The 18,129-nt window shown below is 40.6% G+C and overlaps 1 protein-coding gene across 12 annotated transcripts in view; it reads right to left on the bottom strand.

Annotated features, from left to right (window-relative positions):
* LOC141946183 (poly(rC)-binding protein 3-like) overlaps nucleotides 1–17,095 on the bottom strand; it is a 547,598-nt gene extending 530,503 nt beyond the window's left edge. For 5 of the 12 annotated variants that reach the window (XM_074875589.1, XM_074875578.1, XM_074875568.1 and 2 more), the window contains exon 1: nucleotides 16,563–17,095. The gene's annotated coding sequence lies outside the window, so the exon portion shown is untranslated. The remainder of the gene's footprint in view (nucleotides 1–16,562) is intronic. The other 7 variants (XM_074875653.1, XM_074875654.1, XM_074875656.1 and 4 more) reach the window with 7 other exon arrangements.
* Nucleotides 17,096–18,129: the final 1,034 nt, after the last annotated feature.

The raw sequence follows: 18,129 nt of genomic DNA, 5'->3' as shown, positions 1-18,129 counted from the left end.
TTTTTCATTATTTAGAAAATTTCTGGTATTTCATGGAAATAAGATAAAGACTTTAGGCTATTTATCCACAAATTTATTAATGTGTACACATTCTAGACACCATTCTACCATCATCATTTGTGGCCTTGAAAAAATATAAATACTTTAATAGTTACACTGACCATAGAGTTAACAACATACTTAAGTACTTGGATTGGCTAAAGTCTAAAACTGTAAAAGAAAAAAATTCAAATCCAGCTGTATGTCAGGCAGGACGTTCTATAAATGCATGAGATCCCTCAGCATCATACTGCTTCATCCTTTCTGACTCTTTACCTAAAGGTATTGATAAGGAAAATTCAGAAGAACAACAGATACTCAGAAGTACACCCTCATATCAGGCTACTACATTTCTCTGATTTCTGATATCTGATTTTGCTTTTATAAACATTTCATTAGCATATCTGAAGAGCTGCTTTGCCTCTTTGCTGTTCCACAATACCATAGTATGAACAGATAATTTCACATGTAAAATAGAGTTGCATCTCCTGTAACACCTTTACTTGCCTTTAAGACATTTATCTGCTCTCTGAAAAATTCGGATTAGTTGATAAGAGGGAATTTCATGTGGCTGATCACATTTCACTTTCTCCAAGGCATAAACATTTTTGGGATAATTCCTTTTCTTTAAATCAAATTCCACTTTTCTTTACTTGCAGTGTCATTAAGGTGCCTTGTACTGGAATTATTTATTAACTTAAATGAGGTCTAAGGTGAACAGGACCTGGATGTCTATACTCTTCACCAAGCCCACCAGGTTTCTGCAGAAAGCTGCAATAAATTGTAGTTCCATGACAACAAACACCTGCTGTGTGTTTAAAAACAGGTATTTGTTGAAACTGATTCTTTCCCAGGAAATATTCGGTGAATTGGTAAATTAAAGTCAGCAAGCAAGCAAAAGCTGCTCTTACATGTACACTTCTGATTAATTCTCCCCATAACCACAGCTATTTATTTTGACCCAAATGTTGTTTGACTGGATGAGATACAAGTGCTTTAGTAAGAAGAGCTTGGTTTCAAGTGCTGTGTGCTCCCCGGTTAGATGAGATGCTCTTGATCATCATCCCACAGCAATTGCTTTTGGCCCCAGCTTGACAAGTTTCCCCCAGAAAACGTGTGGCTGCTACTGGACTACCAAAACCCCTTTTATGCTGTTACTCCTGATTTTCACTGACTACATAAAAAAGTATAAATTGAAAGCCCAGCTGGAATGAAGGGAGACAACACCAGGGAACCGCAGTTGCTGGCTTATTTTCTATGGATGGAGTGGCTCAAAAGCCTGTTAGCAAACTTCTGTAGGACAGAGTAGCAATGGTCTTTTGCACCATGGACAAATGTACTTGCAGGCCCTAAATCTAGCACACAATAGTGACATTTCCAAACAGGCAGCCCATTCAGGTAAGGCGATATAGTACTGCCTTATAAAATCTGCTGAAATGGCATCTGAGTGTTCCAGCAGACATGAAAGCGTTAACCAGAAATCTTGTATAAATCACATTTTGCAGGAATCACTCTGTTACAACAGATTGTGCAGCACTATTTTTTCCCACTCTTTCCGATACAAGCACCCTAGGCAAACTTTCTAATTAGAGCAGCAGATGTATGCAGTGCCATGTCTCTGTGAAGTTATTATGCCCAAACCAAATTTTGTCACTAGTAGCCAATAATTTGTTTGTCTACTAAGGGCTTCAAGTAGCCGTATCAATTATTTAAAAAATGTACTAAGAAGATGAATCCATTTAAAATCTTCTGGGAAGCCCAGTTATAAAACAGTGCATGTTCAGATTTCATTCACAATATTGCCTTTTTAAAAATACAATATTACTAATTAAGGCTTAGTGCATTAGGCCATTAGATCTTGAGTGATTCATGACAGCATAATGATCTTGCTTATCATTTGTGCTTTAATTTATGGGGTACTAAGAAAAAACAAAGGAAAAAAACCTAGGCAATTTGCAAAACTGAAACTCATCCAAAAATTGCTTTCAGTAATTTCTCCTGAAAAGTGATTTCACTGTGTGTAAGTGCTATGCTGGTAAGAAAATGCTTCCTATCAATAATTAAAGTATAATGAAAGTATCGTGTGTCAGAAGACACCCTCAAAACAGGGCTACAAAGAAGAATGTTACTTTTCATTCAGACCTTCCACATTTTAAACCTCACAATAACACCTTTCTCAAAGAAGCATTTTAAATAAACTATTTAGTGAAATATATGACTATTCAAAACTCACCAGAAGCTGTAACAACAGTGAAAATTAACACAATTCTAACAAAAGTTGCAGAAGAAAACAAGGGTCTATGCAGTGCCAAGCATCTCTAAATGCCAAGCGTAGCCATGAAAGATGTGGACAGTTACCGTATGTCAAAGTTATGAACAAAAGGATTACAGAGCGGGCATTAAAGAAGCCTAGCTGTCTACAAACCTGTGTTGATTTCAAGTGTCTTAGCTGCCTAAGAAGGTCCAACCATTGACAGACTTCTATGGTTGGAGTATGTCAAAGGTCTGCCTGGGGCCCATCACGGACAATCTGCAGTGTCCTCATTCGGGTCAGTGTCCTCCTCATCTGTCCAGGCACATATTTGGAAAAGACTTCTAGGGAATGGATTGTATTTTCAGCCCCATGGCAGATGTGGCTGATACTGGCAATCAGACACAAGAATTACTGGAGACAAGAAGAGGATGGCAAGAAGCAGACTTCCATCATCCTTTCAGAAAAAGTCTAAAAATAACAGTAATTCCGCACACTGATTTAAAATATCCACATCTAATACCAACAAAGACAGAAGGTTAGCAGGATTTTCAGAGAGGTCCTTGGCATAAAATCTTCTTTAATATTGACAAAAGTTAGAGACTGAAACATGTTAGAGGGGGATTTTTCAAGAGGCCTAAGTTTTCAGCCAGCTGATCCCCCTGCTTCCTCGCTCTAGTTATTATTGAACTTCACTCTCTTCACACTACGTGAAATTACTTATGCTAGCAGGCAGGAGGACCATCCAAGCTCAGGATGGCCAGGATTGCTGGCTTTCAGCAGCATCCCTCAGGAGGAATATAGTCCCTCCACTGCCAGTGAGGCACCTTCGCCATGACTTTGCTACTCAGGAAGTTTGCAAAACAACCTGCAAGTGAGATCTGGTACGTTGGATCAAAATATTAAGCAGGCTAAACAGCAGAAAGGTAATCTTTGAAATATGTAGGTGGGTCTGAACAAGGTTACTGTGAGCAAACTGCAGCCAGGACATTTGAAGGTAAGCCTGCCACATTGCTAAAAACACTCACTGGAAACACTACTGCAGTGCAAACTCTGCATGATTCCGAAGGGATGCTGGGCTCGGCATGAGGCCGATGACTGCGACTGAGGAGGTGCTTGCTTCAAAAATAACTGAAGGCATTGTAGCCTGAAGAATGAACTAAACCTCTAACTAAACATTTTTTTATACTTTCCATTTTAAATGGTTTAATATTATAGAGCTATTCTTCTATGTGGCACTTAAGTGATAGTTTAGAGGAACATCTGGACTGATAGGACCATTTATATCAAAATCCCTCAGGGTTGTGGTGAGAAACATTATATTTGGACTAAATTCTCTTAGTCAATCTCCCTAGTTCTGGCTATCTAATGGACAGAGGTCAGACTGGATTCTTCTATATTCAAAGTCTGTAACTCAGGAGGGGACCAGCAGTCCTCTCAAAATTCTTCCCCCGGCGTCCCACAGCAGGAATGGGAGTTAGCCTTGTTGCATGGCAAACCCACTCTCTTCTAACAACAAATAAGGACTTTCTTTGATCTCCTGATCTTCCACCAGAGCCACTGCCTGTCATCTCCTGTGGCTTCAGCTACTCAGACAAACTTGGAGTCTCCGATCCCCTCTCCACCTCTTCCCATACATATAATCAATCTGTAACTACACTTACTATTTAAAAAGTGTACCACGTAGAGCTTCATCTCATGTGATAAGCTTAGTTCATCACATTTTGAAATGTAGGTAACTTCTGTTCAGTAAATTCAAAACCCTCTTCAACAGGATCTGTGTTTAGCAGGCTGTGGTACACAAGTACTCTTGGTAATGGAGTGCAGCAATTAGGTCTGGAACCATCTGAAGATGCCACCTGTTTTTCAATACTCAAATACTTTGATCAATCTTTACCATGCAGGAGCTTGGCATGCCATTATAGGCCACAGCTGGTATTTCTAAGTCCTTGTACTCATCCAATTTTATCATGACTTGATGCCTAAAAGTCAAATTGAGTAAACCTTAGGCTACATCCTCCCTTCCTGCTCTCCTGCAAAAGCTGGAAATCTCTAATTTTGCTTTTCTTAGCTTCATCTCCATTATCCCATCACACTTCCTTGGTTTTTTGTCTTTATATTCTCCCTCCTGATTTATGCAACACCTAAAATTTTCTCAAGGAGGTGAGAATTCATTTGTAGTTAATATAACCTTACTGATAAAAAGGTTGACTTTCTTGGTTTGTTTTGGCCACGCAAAAGTAGTCCACGAATAACAAGAGAGATACCGCCTACAGTTTGAAAAATCTTTTTACAGGGCTTCAGTGGGAACTCCAAACTGTGTCCCAGGAAATGCAAAGCTCTAACAGGTTATTTATTATGATATTACTTGTTACAATACCTCTTCCTGATGTGCTGATTCTTACCATAGCAACAGCATGTCGAAAAAAAATTTGAAAATCAAAAAGCATCCAAAGCATCCTAGGAAAACTGATCACACACCACCATGACATTATTATAGCATTTTTTTTTGCCAGATCAATAGTTCATTTTTAAATTTAAAAAAAAAAAATCTGTTTTTTTTTTTTTTTAAATAACAGCAACATAAACAACACTTCCGTGTGCATTGCTGCATTCTTTTCAGCCAGCATAAACATTCTGATTTTCTGAATAGTGTTAGTACAAAGGGCTCCAGGCTTCTTCCCAGCCCCAATCTTTTTCATGCACACACTGGCAGTCTATTCCCCTACACAGACCTTGAATCCCTTCAACGCCCAGGTCTGCAGGACAAATATGACTCAGAGCTTACTCCTACAAACACTCAAATGAGAAATTGCAGTCCCGCTAGGTTAAATGGGACAAATTCAGTAAGTGAAGTTATTTGCCCATGTAGTTATACATAAATCTTGATGCTGTGACACACACCCTTTTCCATGAAGAGGACATCTACTCCAGGATTGCTCATTACTAATGCACTAACACCTTGCAGATACCATGCATAGTCATTCTGCAGGCGAGGCAAATGTCAACAGGCCCAGGAGAAAACAGAAAAGAGTGTCTGGTGTTGGGCAGCTGATATGAGTTACAGTTTCAGCTGCTTTGTTCACTGTGGGATTTTACTGTTTTAGATATTGCTAATATTATTGTAGTATTATTCTAGCATTGTCTTATTAGATACTACTTATTGTGGTATTTTTAAATATCTAATAAATAACAGAACTGTATCTTATCCATCCATATTAATCTTCTGACAGATTAATGACAAGTAATATAGGAAGTCAGGGGGGGTTTTTAATGGCAAATGCAATAATTCCACATTAGGTAAATACTAACCCACCTGTATAACATAGTAAGGTATAGTTTGTATACCCACGAACTTGATAAAGACAGTGATAGTCATATCAATCTAACTATAAAGCATTCACCCTTCCTTGTGAAATGTTGGTTAAAATATTTTACACGTAGGGGTAATGACTTTAAAGTTGCAAACAATTAAAAAGCTTCAATATCATAACTTTACTCCTTGGTTTTTGAGAAAGAACAGAAAAAGCAAACTGAAATTATCATGAATGAATAGGACAGAATAGAATAGGACAGAACAGAACAGGACAGAATAGAATAGAACAGGACAGAATAGAATAGGACAGGACAGAATAGAATAGGACAGGACAGAATAGAATAGGACAGAATAGAATAGAATAGAATAGAATAGAATAGAATAGAATAGAATAGAATAGAATAGAATAGAATAGAATAGAATAGAATAGAATAGAATAGAATAGAATAATTTCAGTTGGAAGGGACCTACAGCAATCATCTGGTCCACCTGCCTGACCAATTCAGGGCTGACCAAAAGTTAAAGCATGTTATTAAGGGCATTGTCCAAATGCCTCTTAAACACTGACAGGCTTGGGGCATCTCTAGGAAGCCTGTTACAGTGTTTGACCACTCTCTTGGTAAAGAAATGCTTCCTCATATCTAGTCTGAACCTTCCCTGATGCAGCTTTGAACCATTCCCATGTGTCCTATCACTGGGTACCAGGAAGAAGAGCTCAGCACCTCCCTCTCCACATCCCCTCCTCAGGAATCTGTAGAGAGCAATGAGGTCGCCCCTCAGACTCCCTTTCTTCCAAACTAGACAAGCCCAAAGTCCTCAGCCGCTCCTCACAGGACATTCCTTCCAGCCCTTTCACCAGCTTTGTTGCCCTCCTCTGGATGCATTCAATCTTGAACTGTGTGACCCAGAACTGCACACGGTATTAAGGTAGAGGCCACAACAATGTTGATGCCCTTCACTTTTCAAAATAAGCCATTTCTATTTCTTATCCTCTGTTTACATTCTACTTCCAGGAACAAAAATAAAATATTACACATTCCTTTCCCAGTAATTTTAAAATTAGAAAATAAGTACAGAATCAAAACTTACTAATTTCCAGCTTCCCAAATGAAGTATAAGTGGTAAATCCACATGAAATCCAATGCATTCTTGATCAGGACTATTAGATAGTCTGATTTGAAAATAATTCCTTAGAACATAACAGCTACCTCCTATTTGAAAGATTAATGCTTAGAATATTGTATCTGTTTAAATGTTAAAGTATCAACTCTCACCAATTGAAATTTAATCCAAAAGAGAAACAGGATTTTTTTTCAAACTATAAACAAAGGTTCCTTCTGTCCTACTTCAACTATTTATAGTAAGAAACTAGTACTAAGCCAAATGAAAATGAGTCTGCAAAAACCCCATAGAGCGCTATGCACTGGAAGACCAAACCTATCCCCAAAGAGAAATGTGGGTAAGGCACTTGACATATCACTCACTCTCTGAAGGTCAGTACTGAAGACTGGTTTAAGATTAGTCATCATATGATTAAGGAGCATGACCAGAACCCTGTTGTGTCTAACTTTACACCATTGTCTATCCTCCACAAAAATTTAGGAGTCTTCACCAGAGCTGAAATCTGTCAAGCAAGAACTTTGCTTTTTAAGCCTAGGACAGCAAGACAGCGAGCAGGACTGACTGCTCCATACTTTGGCACAGTAAACCCTGTGCAGAAAAGACCACTGAAGCTCAAGTACAAGACTAAACCAAGAACAAAGTAACATAAGCAGGCCATGAACATATTGAAGAGGAAAAGAAACCAGAATACTGAAACAGCCTCCAAATGGTAGTATGGGAAGTAAAAAAAATTCCTAAATAGTTGTAAGGAGTTTGATCAGTACATGAAAGGAATTATATGATATCTTGGCTGCAAGAGCAAGGGACTGAACAGGATAACCCAGAAGAGTCAGTCATATCTTCTTATCAGTATGCAATTCTCTATAGGTATGCTTAAAGGGAGAAAAAGAAGCATTTTAAAAATATGTTATAAAAAGACACCAGAACCCATAGAACACGATCAAAGGAAAATCAAAGACCATCAGCTAGCACTTGTGATTTCTTAGAATTCTAAAATATTTTATTTAAATAAGTTAGCTAAGATTTTTTAAAATACATCTTTTATTCTAGTCTAGACAGCATGACATCATCTGCCAGCATCTTATTTCTCACAGGGCTGGGTAAACTGGTCTTTTTCAACCTTTTCCTTCAAGGAGTGGAATCCATAATGTGATTTTGTGTGTGTGTGTATTTGTACATAACCTAATTTCCTTATTTAGTATTTAAAAAAAAAAAATAATTAAAAATATAGACAATGAGACCTAAGAGCCTGATATTTCATTTATTACAAAACATATTCTAACCTTTGCCTCTGAGCAATTTTATTATGAATTTTTTTATTTTCCTATATTGTATCTTCTTATTCCAAGAGAAACTTGAAAACATACTTTACCATTTAAAAGTAAGCTTAACACATGCTGCACATGTATAGCACATTGCAGGTGCAGCTACGAGGCAAACAGAGGCAAAAAGATGTTTTGTTTGGGAGCCATAGACACTGGATTAATAAAAAAGCATACAAGTACAAGTCAGTATGAAATACACTGGGGCCCATGAAGAAGATGCTCATGAAGGTTGTGAGAGGGAAGCGTGGAGCTACCAGTGGGACTGCTGAGCACTGGACTTTGTCATTCATGATCCAATGAGGTGAAGTAAGCCCCAAGTCACAGGCACTACTCTACTCAACAGGGGTCATGAGGTGTAGAGTGGCCACTTGTGAGGGGTATGGTAGTCCTGGAGCCTCTGCCACCCTGCCTCTCTACAAGCTGTCCTGAGGGAAAAAGCCCCATTTGATCATGTAATTAAAGACTGCATCAGCAGGCATGCCTATAAATTAAATACACAGGCAACATAAATACTGGCTTTTTGTAACTTTAAAATGCTTGATTTTGCCTCCCATTTTAGGCATCTTTCTTCCTTTGCATGCTGCTGTCTAAACCGCTCACTATAAATACTGTCCCAGGTGGCTTCTTCCTTTCTTTGTGTTACCACACCAAGTCTTCCTAGCCAGCCTGTCTTCTAAATAATTTCTAACTTAGAATCTCACCAGGACTTTCAGACCAAGAGCACAGTTCCTTCATCAGCGTAAGTCAATTTTATGCTGCCCTTTCTTATGTCTGCCCCCCCACCTCTTTGCCTTGAGGCAGCTGTAATGTTAATATGAGCAGTTAGTCAGCTGGATCAAGGATCGGATCTGGATGAATTTTTCTTTTTTCATATTACCAGTTGTAGCACATCATTTGGAGAAAGGGAGGAGGAGTATCAGAACTCCCTTTGCAGAAGCAGCTGGAATTCAGAACAACTTAAGCTTATCTTGAAACTATATTTAAAACTGATAGTGTACAGCTCCCTTTCAGCCTGTCTTTTGCCTTCTGCTGTTAGTTGTGCTTTCTTCCAATCCAGCCTTCATCTCTGATATTTGTCTCTGCTTTTCATCTCTTGTATTCTGTTAAATCTTATTAATTCCATCTCTGTGCAAAACTTTTCCCCCTTTCATCCTCTCTGTTAAGCACTCCCCAACACTTACCTTTTTGCATTTTTGCTTATAAATGTACTTTGGTACCCTTATGCTAAATCCTTTCTTTGATTCCAGCTACTTTACTATCCCCGATTCTGCCTCCTATCACTTACATTTCTCAGTTGCACATATAGGTGCCACACACAAGCAAAATCTGTGTAAGAGTGCACATTTAGAAGTTGCTTTTAAGATTTTGGCCTTGAAGATCTAGCCTGAGCTTGCCTTTGCAATATGCACTGAAAGATCTCAGAGGAGTGGATGATCTGATATTATCCATATGGCACTGCAGATTTTACCTTCAGACTTGAAAGAATCACAAAATCCTCCCCTTCCGGGATTCTTCCATCTTGCCAGGCAGGGGAATCTTGCCAATCCCAAATGCTAATACAAGCACTGATTCCCACTCAAAAAGTGTAAGGAGTCTTAAAACTAAGCCAGTGGCTAGGAACAAAGTACAATTCTTTTCTACTCTCTACCCCACATTACCACTGAAAGCTAACTATAAAAAGAAAAGAGAAGGAAAATAAATTATCCTCTCCTGGTCTCTCATTTTACTACTACTGCTGCTTAAAATTTTGTCTATGTACTACAAAACCTAAGGCAGGGTTGCTGTGATGGCTAATTAGTTGTTGTCTATAAAACAGAATCATAAAATGGTTTGGGTTGGAAGGAACCTTTAAAGATCATCTAGTACCAACCCCCCTGCCATGTGCAAGGACACCTTCCTGTGCAAGGACACCTTCCACTAGACCAGGTTGCTCAAAGCCCCGTCCAACCTGGCCTGGAACACCTCCAGGGAGGGGGCAGCCACAACTTCTCTGGGCAACCTGTTCCACTGTCTCATCTCTGACATGTAAAGAATTACCTATGAAATATTTATCTGACTCTAGAATTCGTATTTTTATATTAGGTGAAAATCCAAATATAGACAAAATAATTTCTTGCACATAGATGGACATCCAGAAACATACAGGTAAAACATTAAATTTGAACTATCATATACAATTAATGTACTTAAAATGTTCCTATATTTAGTATGTTCTTTATTTAGACCTCAGATTTTAGAAAGGACTTTCAATTTATTTCACCCTGCCACAGAATCGAGCAGTGCCACATTGTGGAACTCAAGGGAAAGTGCCAAGGAATTTTGGTCTAGTGATGAAGACTGCCTGGAACATGACCATCTCATACAGGAGAAGCTTCTCTGAGATAATAATGATGATGCTTCACACCTTCCCTGTTGTCACTGTTCTATGAGCCTGTTTCTGAGTCTCTTGCTTAGGTAAACAATCCCACTGAAGTCATATTTAACATGAATAGGAATTGATTAATTTAGCCTTAGCTATACTATCCCATTTTACAGGTAGGAAAAGCATCACAGAAACCCCACATTCAGTGCCACTTTAGGAGATGTTTGTCACAGCTGCATGAACTCCCAAGACATAGACCATGCCTCTGTAATGGTTAAGTGCAAGATAAGCCTTAACTTTTAATTTCTATATTTTTTCTAGTCTAAATCATTCCCCACTCATTATTATAAGTCAAAATGTATAAACCTTTTCAAAAGGTACACAGATGAAACAGAACACACTTCTCCATTGGTATCACAACAGGAGAAGGAACCATTCACATTCTTATCTAAATATAAGTATTAAACTTGCAAAATTCCTCCTTTCTGTTCCTGTTACAGCCTCTGCTGGATTATACACATTTCATTAGGATTCTGCACTGCCGGTAAACCACTGGGATTTTGTCATGTATAGAAACAGCCCTTAAGTCCAAGGAAGCTTAGAAGTACATCATGGCCATGTGCTGACTTCTCCTCTAGAAAGGCAGACTTTTTTGTTTTTCCTGAGGGGTTTTCTAAGCCCAACTCAGGGTCCTATTTACTTCCCAGCTGATGCCCCGTCTTTCACCATACTGTCATTGAGTACTGGTGTATCTCTACCCAGATTACTGAAGCAGTCATCACAACCTAAAGGTATTGCCCCAAACTGCTAAGGCTGGCTTGTAGTTGTTATACTGAACTCACTCAGGTGAAAAAATGGCAATGGTATGACTGATAAGGCAACCATGCCTGGTTTATTCTACCAGAGCTCGAATAACTCTACTATTTTGATTTACTTAAAATTTTTGCACTTTCACTGCAGATCAAAAACAAAAAAAAAATTTATGGGAGCTCCAGACGACTCATTATAAAAGATATTGTTGTATGCAAAGTGCCAGTAAGTTTGAAAAAGACCTTGTCACTATATATGTAATTTATATTAATGAAAGTATGATAGCAACCAGTCATTAAGAGGGCTAAGTTCTCATCACACCTCAGTGGCCTACCCTAAAATCTCATTATGAAACTAAACATTTTTTTAAATGCAGACAGAAGATACTGCCTAAAATTAATAATACTAAATCCTTTTGTAACTATTTTTAAGCAAACTAGGAGACAAATTTTAATCAAATAAGGTATAGTCCTGAAGCATCCACACCCCATAAAAACAAATGAAAGAACAAATTAAGGACTTTATCGTTTACAGAAGATAAGCATTTTGCTTCCCTATAGACTATTAAGTGTCCACAGCCTTTAAATACATCTAATGCAAAGATGAGAAAGTCACAGATGTTTCAAGGTAAACAGATCCATAATCAAAATGACTGGATTCATAGAGCCAGTTAAAAGCATTGTCCGTTAGCAGAAATCAATAGTGCGTTATATATTTTGCCCTATAAACAAAGCTTAAATTTTGTTACTGATACCACTGCAGCGCTGGAATAGGTACCCAGTTACAAGCATGGAGTTACAGTAGTGGATTTAATGGGACAAACTGGTCCCACCCCACCAGGAATTAATTGGGCTGCTCCAAACAGATCCTGCAGGACAGGAGTGGTGATGGGGACTTACTAATATTGAGTCTCATTCTGAAAAGAGCATTCCCTTTGAATTATGTTTAAAAATGTGTCTCCTCTCATGAAGTATGAAATCTTGTATTCATATCAAGCAAATTCCGAACATTTTACCAACAGCACCACAGCTATTCTTGAATTTGGTGGAGTTGGTGGAGCTGTTACATTGTGTTGTCCAAAGTTAACAATAATATTCTTTCTCCCTTTCCTGCAAACACTTTCTCCATACAAAGCAGCCTCCAGCTTATGGAGGCAAGTAGGTTATAAGAGCTGGATGCAAATCCACGGAAAACTGGCATAAATGAAAACGTACCACAAAGAAGAAACACTGTAGCTGGAGACTCCTCTCCACAAATATTTTCCATTTGACCTCCTACAAACAGTTGTCATCAGAGAGCTGTGCTAGCTCTACCAGACTGTAATTAAGTCTTCCATACTTACTCTAATACAAAGGGAAAACCAAGCAGATCACTGACTGCAAACCGCAAGATAGAGGAGTCTAATACTGTTAAGGGAGAGGAAGTGACTTGCTCTTTTAGCCCTGAATCACCCAGCCACTCCAGCATGCTGTAGTTAGATAGTCTGCTTTCCCAAGAGCCGCTCTCTTCCTTTCCCTGCCATGCCCAAGCCCTTGTTACCCTTGACACTCATCCACATTCACCAAGACTGGGGAGGTAACTGCTTGTAGCTCTGTTCAGTGCCTGGCTCATCAGTTACACATGGTTCCCAGGAGGAAAATACTAATTTTCTTCTACGTGTAAGCAAGCACAGCAGAAAAAAATCTATTTTATTACAAAAAGTATATTTCTAGCAGGAAAAATGCATAAAGTAACCTCATTCATCTGAACATTTTAAAATTACAAATATACACTCAGATTGAAACACACACATAGTACCATTTAAAACTATTAAAGAAAGAGGGATTTACAGACGAAAATGGATTCATTTGTTTTCAGATGGATTATGCTACTGCTTTTTAATGTATATTGTGATTGCATTCTGCATGGATATAGATAATACCACTGCACCCCATCTCCAAAAATCCCAGGCAACACTGTGATAGTTTTTGTTTCCTTTGTTAAAAAGAAAATCTGGGATCAGTATAGCTTCCTCAATAACTATGTCCAAATGAAACAGCAATTTTGCCCTGCAACAAAATGCTACTGAAACTGATGGGTAGCTGTAGTTTAGGACAAGACAAATACACACGTTCTTCATTTGTGGAAGCACCACCTCCACCAAATAAAAACTCCTTGGACTATGTATTTTAGACCAATATTGCAGAATAATAAAATGCAATACTACAAGAAAATCATTTCAGTTTTCTAACAGTAGAGAGAAATCCCACCTTGCCTTTATAGCAATAAGGTCCACAAAGTCAGAGTGACTTTTGAACTCTTCCTCCATTACTTTGTTTATAGCAGTTCACAGATTTATAAGGCTTGTTTCAAGAGGAAAAAAAAAAGAAAAAAAAAGGCTTTAGAGGTGAATATATCTAAGGTTTCAGGTTTTATACAAGCTCCCAAACATAAATTAAAGTAATGTTTAATCTAGGTTAGTACGCCATAAAATAACCGAAGTGTTGGTGTGCTGCCACTCACATCAATGGGAACAACCACCAGATCAAACTCAACGTTAACCTTGCTTCAGCATTTTCGTATCCAGCTGAAAGCACTCTGCTCTTTCAGTTGTTACGATAAAAAAACCCACATGACTTGCTCTTTTTTTTTGTACAAACATTCCACCCTTTTTTTTATTTTCCTTCACCAATGTCAACAGCTAATCAACCAGCGTAAGGAACTTAGTGGGTAGATTTGTGAATACTGCATTTTCACAAACAGCTAAAGGAAACCAAGAGAATTCTCTTTAAAAGCCCAAGAGAAAAACAATCTTAAAAGTTTTGTGTTTCCTGACACATTTTAGTGTTGCTGTGGAAAAAGAAAACATTTACTTGTAAACATACTATATGCACTCAATGTAAAATCTAAACAAAATGAGACATTACAGATCTGTTGGCAATTGTACCCTTTAGAAACATCTTAAATCCTGACACATTGACGTAAAAAATCCTGACGGGTGCTGAACACAAATAACTCCTCGTGACTTCAGTAGGAGTTGTGGATATTTCAGCCTTCTCTGGATTAAAACGAGGAGGCATGATTTTTATCAACAGAACAAGAGCTCTCCTGTGCCACATGTGATTTTAACAGCAAACTCTATCAAATCAGAAAAATTGTATCACATCGCAGTGCTTACCAAGAAAATGTGTTTAGCCAGTAGTCAGGGTTCAGCAGAATAGCAGCTGACAAGCTAACATGCATCACCCTTATTTATTGATTTAAGCTGCTAGTGCACTGTGCTGGTTTTCCATCCCTCCTTCTCACTCCTGCATACCTTAAGGGATGATGTACAAAGCACATCAGGTGTTTCTCCCCTCACTGCTATCAAGCATTAGGAATGGCACAACTCACTCAAAGCATGCTTCCTGCTTTCACAACATCAGCCAGCCACAGCAGAAAAAAAAAAAAAAAATCGCAAGGCAAACTTGTGTAAAATATTTTAATTTAGGCTAACAAGAAACAGAAATGATGAAATGACTCTTGACAGCACAAGACTACTTCCATGACTGCTCATTTTTGTTGAATGTCATCTACGCAGCATGTGGAAAGATAGGTTATTTTGGAATTGCATTAACTAGACAGGTAACATTAATGTTCCTGTACCCATACAGCATGAAGGCCTCCAAACACAGATGATAGCAACCTTTTCAGTGCATTTGTAAACTTTTAGATGCAAAAATGATTCAACCTGTTAGAAAACTATGTATACAAAGTGCTCTTTCATGTACTTTGGAGCCACTAGATTTCATAAACAAATTCAAGTTTCATAGTCAGACAAGTGTAATAATTTCAAGCTCTGAATATCTGAAACTGTGTATCATTGTGAAGCCAGTTTTCCTTCCAAGTTCTTAAGCAAAATCACCTGCTTGTTTTGAAACAAACAAGGGAAATATGAAAAATCCATGAAAAAGAGCTCGGGGCTGTTATTTTCCTTTATATTAAGTGACACTTTGCAAATGGCACCCTGCAAGTTATGCCTCAACTCCCTGTTAAAATGCAACTAAAATCTATATTACCCCACTTCACACACATAGGTAAAATACATAGTTGAAAGCACACTAAAAGACTGGGGGAAAATCCATGAAACAGATACATTACTTGATTGCCTCCGAATAATAAATTGTTCCCCGGCAGATTTGTAATAGCCTGTTTTACTGTAGAAACACATTTCTGTCATCAATAGGAACGTTAGCTGAAGAGCTGAAGAAAGAAAAACACTCTAAAACAACTTTGGAATTGAGAAGTAAACTGGGCTGCAATGCTTCTGCTGACTGGCCAAACAAATTATGTTTCATCTCTCTTTTTCTCACTGAACACTAATATGTGACAGCAAATGATCCATTTGCTCTGGATCACAACGCTATTTTCCCCACTTATCCCTGGAATAACACTTGTCTCGGGCTGCTGGAGGAAGAGAAACGCTATCAATTCACATTAGCCCTAAAGTTTTCCCTCTCAGCACTCCTCTACTGAGAAGCCAGGAGAGGAATGAGAGCCATCACCTTGAAGGTGCCAGTAATGATCTATGGAAAGATGTCCTGGAGCACAAGGGACCAAACTGTGGAGAGCTCCGTAGCTTTCCTGCATCCCTGACCGATTTCTCCATCAGCAGTCTCTGCCGTGCTCCTCGTTCTATGGACAGTGGCTTTTTGGAAGCTTTATCACTCATCATCCCAGAAACACAAAATACAAATGCACTTCACACATACATACGCACACGCATACACACACACACTCAAGACACACGTGCACACGCACACTCGCTCCCCCTGACATCACATGCAATTCTTTCCAAGTCCCCTGTGTATTGCTTAAAAAAAAAAAAAAAACAAGCGCACACACACCCCAAAGGAAAAAAAAAAAAAAAACACAACACACCCGACCAAAAAAAACCCCAACGAAACAAAAAACACCCCACAAAAAACCACCCCAAAACACAGAAAGGAGGAGGGAAGGGGGTGGACGGGGGGGGGGACGGGGACGGGGACGGGGCGAAGGAAAAAAGAGCAGGGTTTTTTTTTCCTGCTGTTGCTGTGGCTCCCAAGCATGCAGTGCTAAGGAAGAGTAGTTCCCCACTTTCGTCAGCTAGCTACATCCTTGGGATAAAAGGGAGCAGTCCGGAATGATGCTGAGGCTGCAAAAGGGAAAATAAGGCTTTGCAAACATGCCTGACTCCCCACGAAATTCTCTTCTCCACATCCCCTCCTCCCTAAAACCTGCCCTAAAGGGGGGGGGGGGGGGGGGGGGGGGGGAGAAAAAAACAAAAACAAAAAAAACAACACACAAGGAAAAAAGTGATGAAAAGACACAACTCACCTTAACAAGGGGTGTTGGATGGGGTCAGAGAGGAGGAAGGGTATATAAAAAGATCTATTTTTAGCAGAGGTTGTGATAGTATTGAAACACACAGACACAGGGTTTGGAAGCAGGGAAAAGAGTATAAAAAAACGAGGGGAAGAGAAATTATCAAGAAGGTGCAAGTCAGTCTGGCAGGAGAAAGGAGAATCCCAAGGAAAAAAAAAAAAAAAAAAAGAAAAAATAAAAAAAGACCACCAAATGCCAAGAGGAGAAGGAGGGAGAGCGTGGCGGTGCCGGGGTTTTGTTTTGTTTCTCTTCGCTGGGGGCGGGCGGAGGCGTCGGGGGGGGGGGAGGGGGGGGTCGCGCTTGCGGCGAGGGGCCCCTAGCTGCCTCCCCGCGGGGCTGCCGCGGCCGCCACCCTCTCCCCGGCGGCTCCGGGCGGCCGGGATCGCTCCTCGCCCGGCTCCGGCTCCGGCGGCGGCTGCGGCGGGCGCGGCGCTCCCGCTCCCGCGGCTCGCTGGGGCTCTGCAGCCGCGTTCACGCCGCCGCCGCCGCTCCTCGGCCACCCCCGCGCCCGCGCTCCCGCCGCCGCCGCCCGCGGGCGCCCCCCGCCGCCCGCCGCTGCGGGCCGGGGCGGGGGGACGCTCCGGGGCCGGGGCGGGGCGGCAGCGGCGGGGAGCAGCGCCTCGGGCTGGGGTACCGCGGCGGAGCGGGGCTGGGGGCGCGGGGGACACACACGCACAGACGGGACACGGACGGGCTGTCGGCGACGGCCCCGCCGGTGGCGGTCGTCTGCGAAGCGAGCGGTGCCGGCCGCCGAGAGGGACCAGCGCAGCTGCGGGGTCCGAGGGCCCCGGGTGTCCCTGCCAGGCGTGTCCCCGCGGGACCCGGGCTCGCCCTGTGGCTGCGGAGCCCCGCCGCGGAGCGCAGCCCTCGCACGGCCCCCGGGGGGTGAAGAGAGTTCGCTCAGGGCCGGCGAGGAGAGCAGCAGCAACAAGCTGGGAGGCTGAGGACTGTACTTATTTTCATTAAAAGTAGTAAAACTGCATCCAGCCTTGCCTTTCACACGGCAGCGCGGTCACGGAGAGCGGCGCCAGCAGATGATGTTCGTTCGTGATCCAGAGGGAAGCTACGAGCAGCATTTTGCTGATGAGGACTGTCAGAGGGTCACATTTGTCTTAAACAGCTGGCAAAATCCAGCAAACATTTAGGTGTTAGGGAAGCAAGCTTCTTGCCGACTTACCACTCCCAGAAATATTCCGCAACTAAAAATAGATCCTGTGAAAGTTGTTCTTAAGCAAGTAAATCTAAAAACTTTGGAGACCTTTTTGAATTTTCATTGTCCAGATTGAAAAAAAAAAAAAAAAAGTGGAGAATTTAAGTGCAGAGAAATAAATGAGCTTTTAAAAAGTAGTTTTTCTGTCTACAGTGCTATTAACAATTGTAGGTAAACATGTCTGTTTATGACTTGTGATTTTGAATTGGCATTGTCCCATGCATGATGAGAGCAAATGCCAAGCCCTTGGGTCCACAACTTGCAACTGGTATACAAACTGTGCTTCAGCACCACTGTTACACAGAGATA

This window comes from Strix uralensis, chromosome 1, assembly GCF_047716275.1.
Source record: "Strix uralensis isolate ZFMK-TIS-50842 chromosome 1, bStrUra1, whole genome shotgun sequence".
Classification (NCBI taxonomy): domain Eukaryota; kingdom Metazoa; phylum Chordata; class Aves; order Strigiformes; family Strigidae; genus Strix; species Strix uralensis.
Note: the sequence above shows the minus strand (reverse complement) of the source record. Positions and strands in the feature narration are given on the sequence as shown.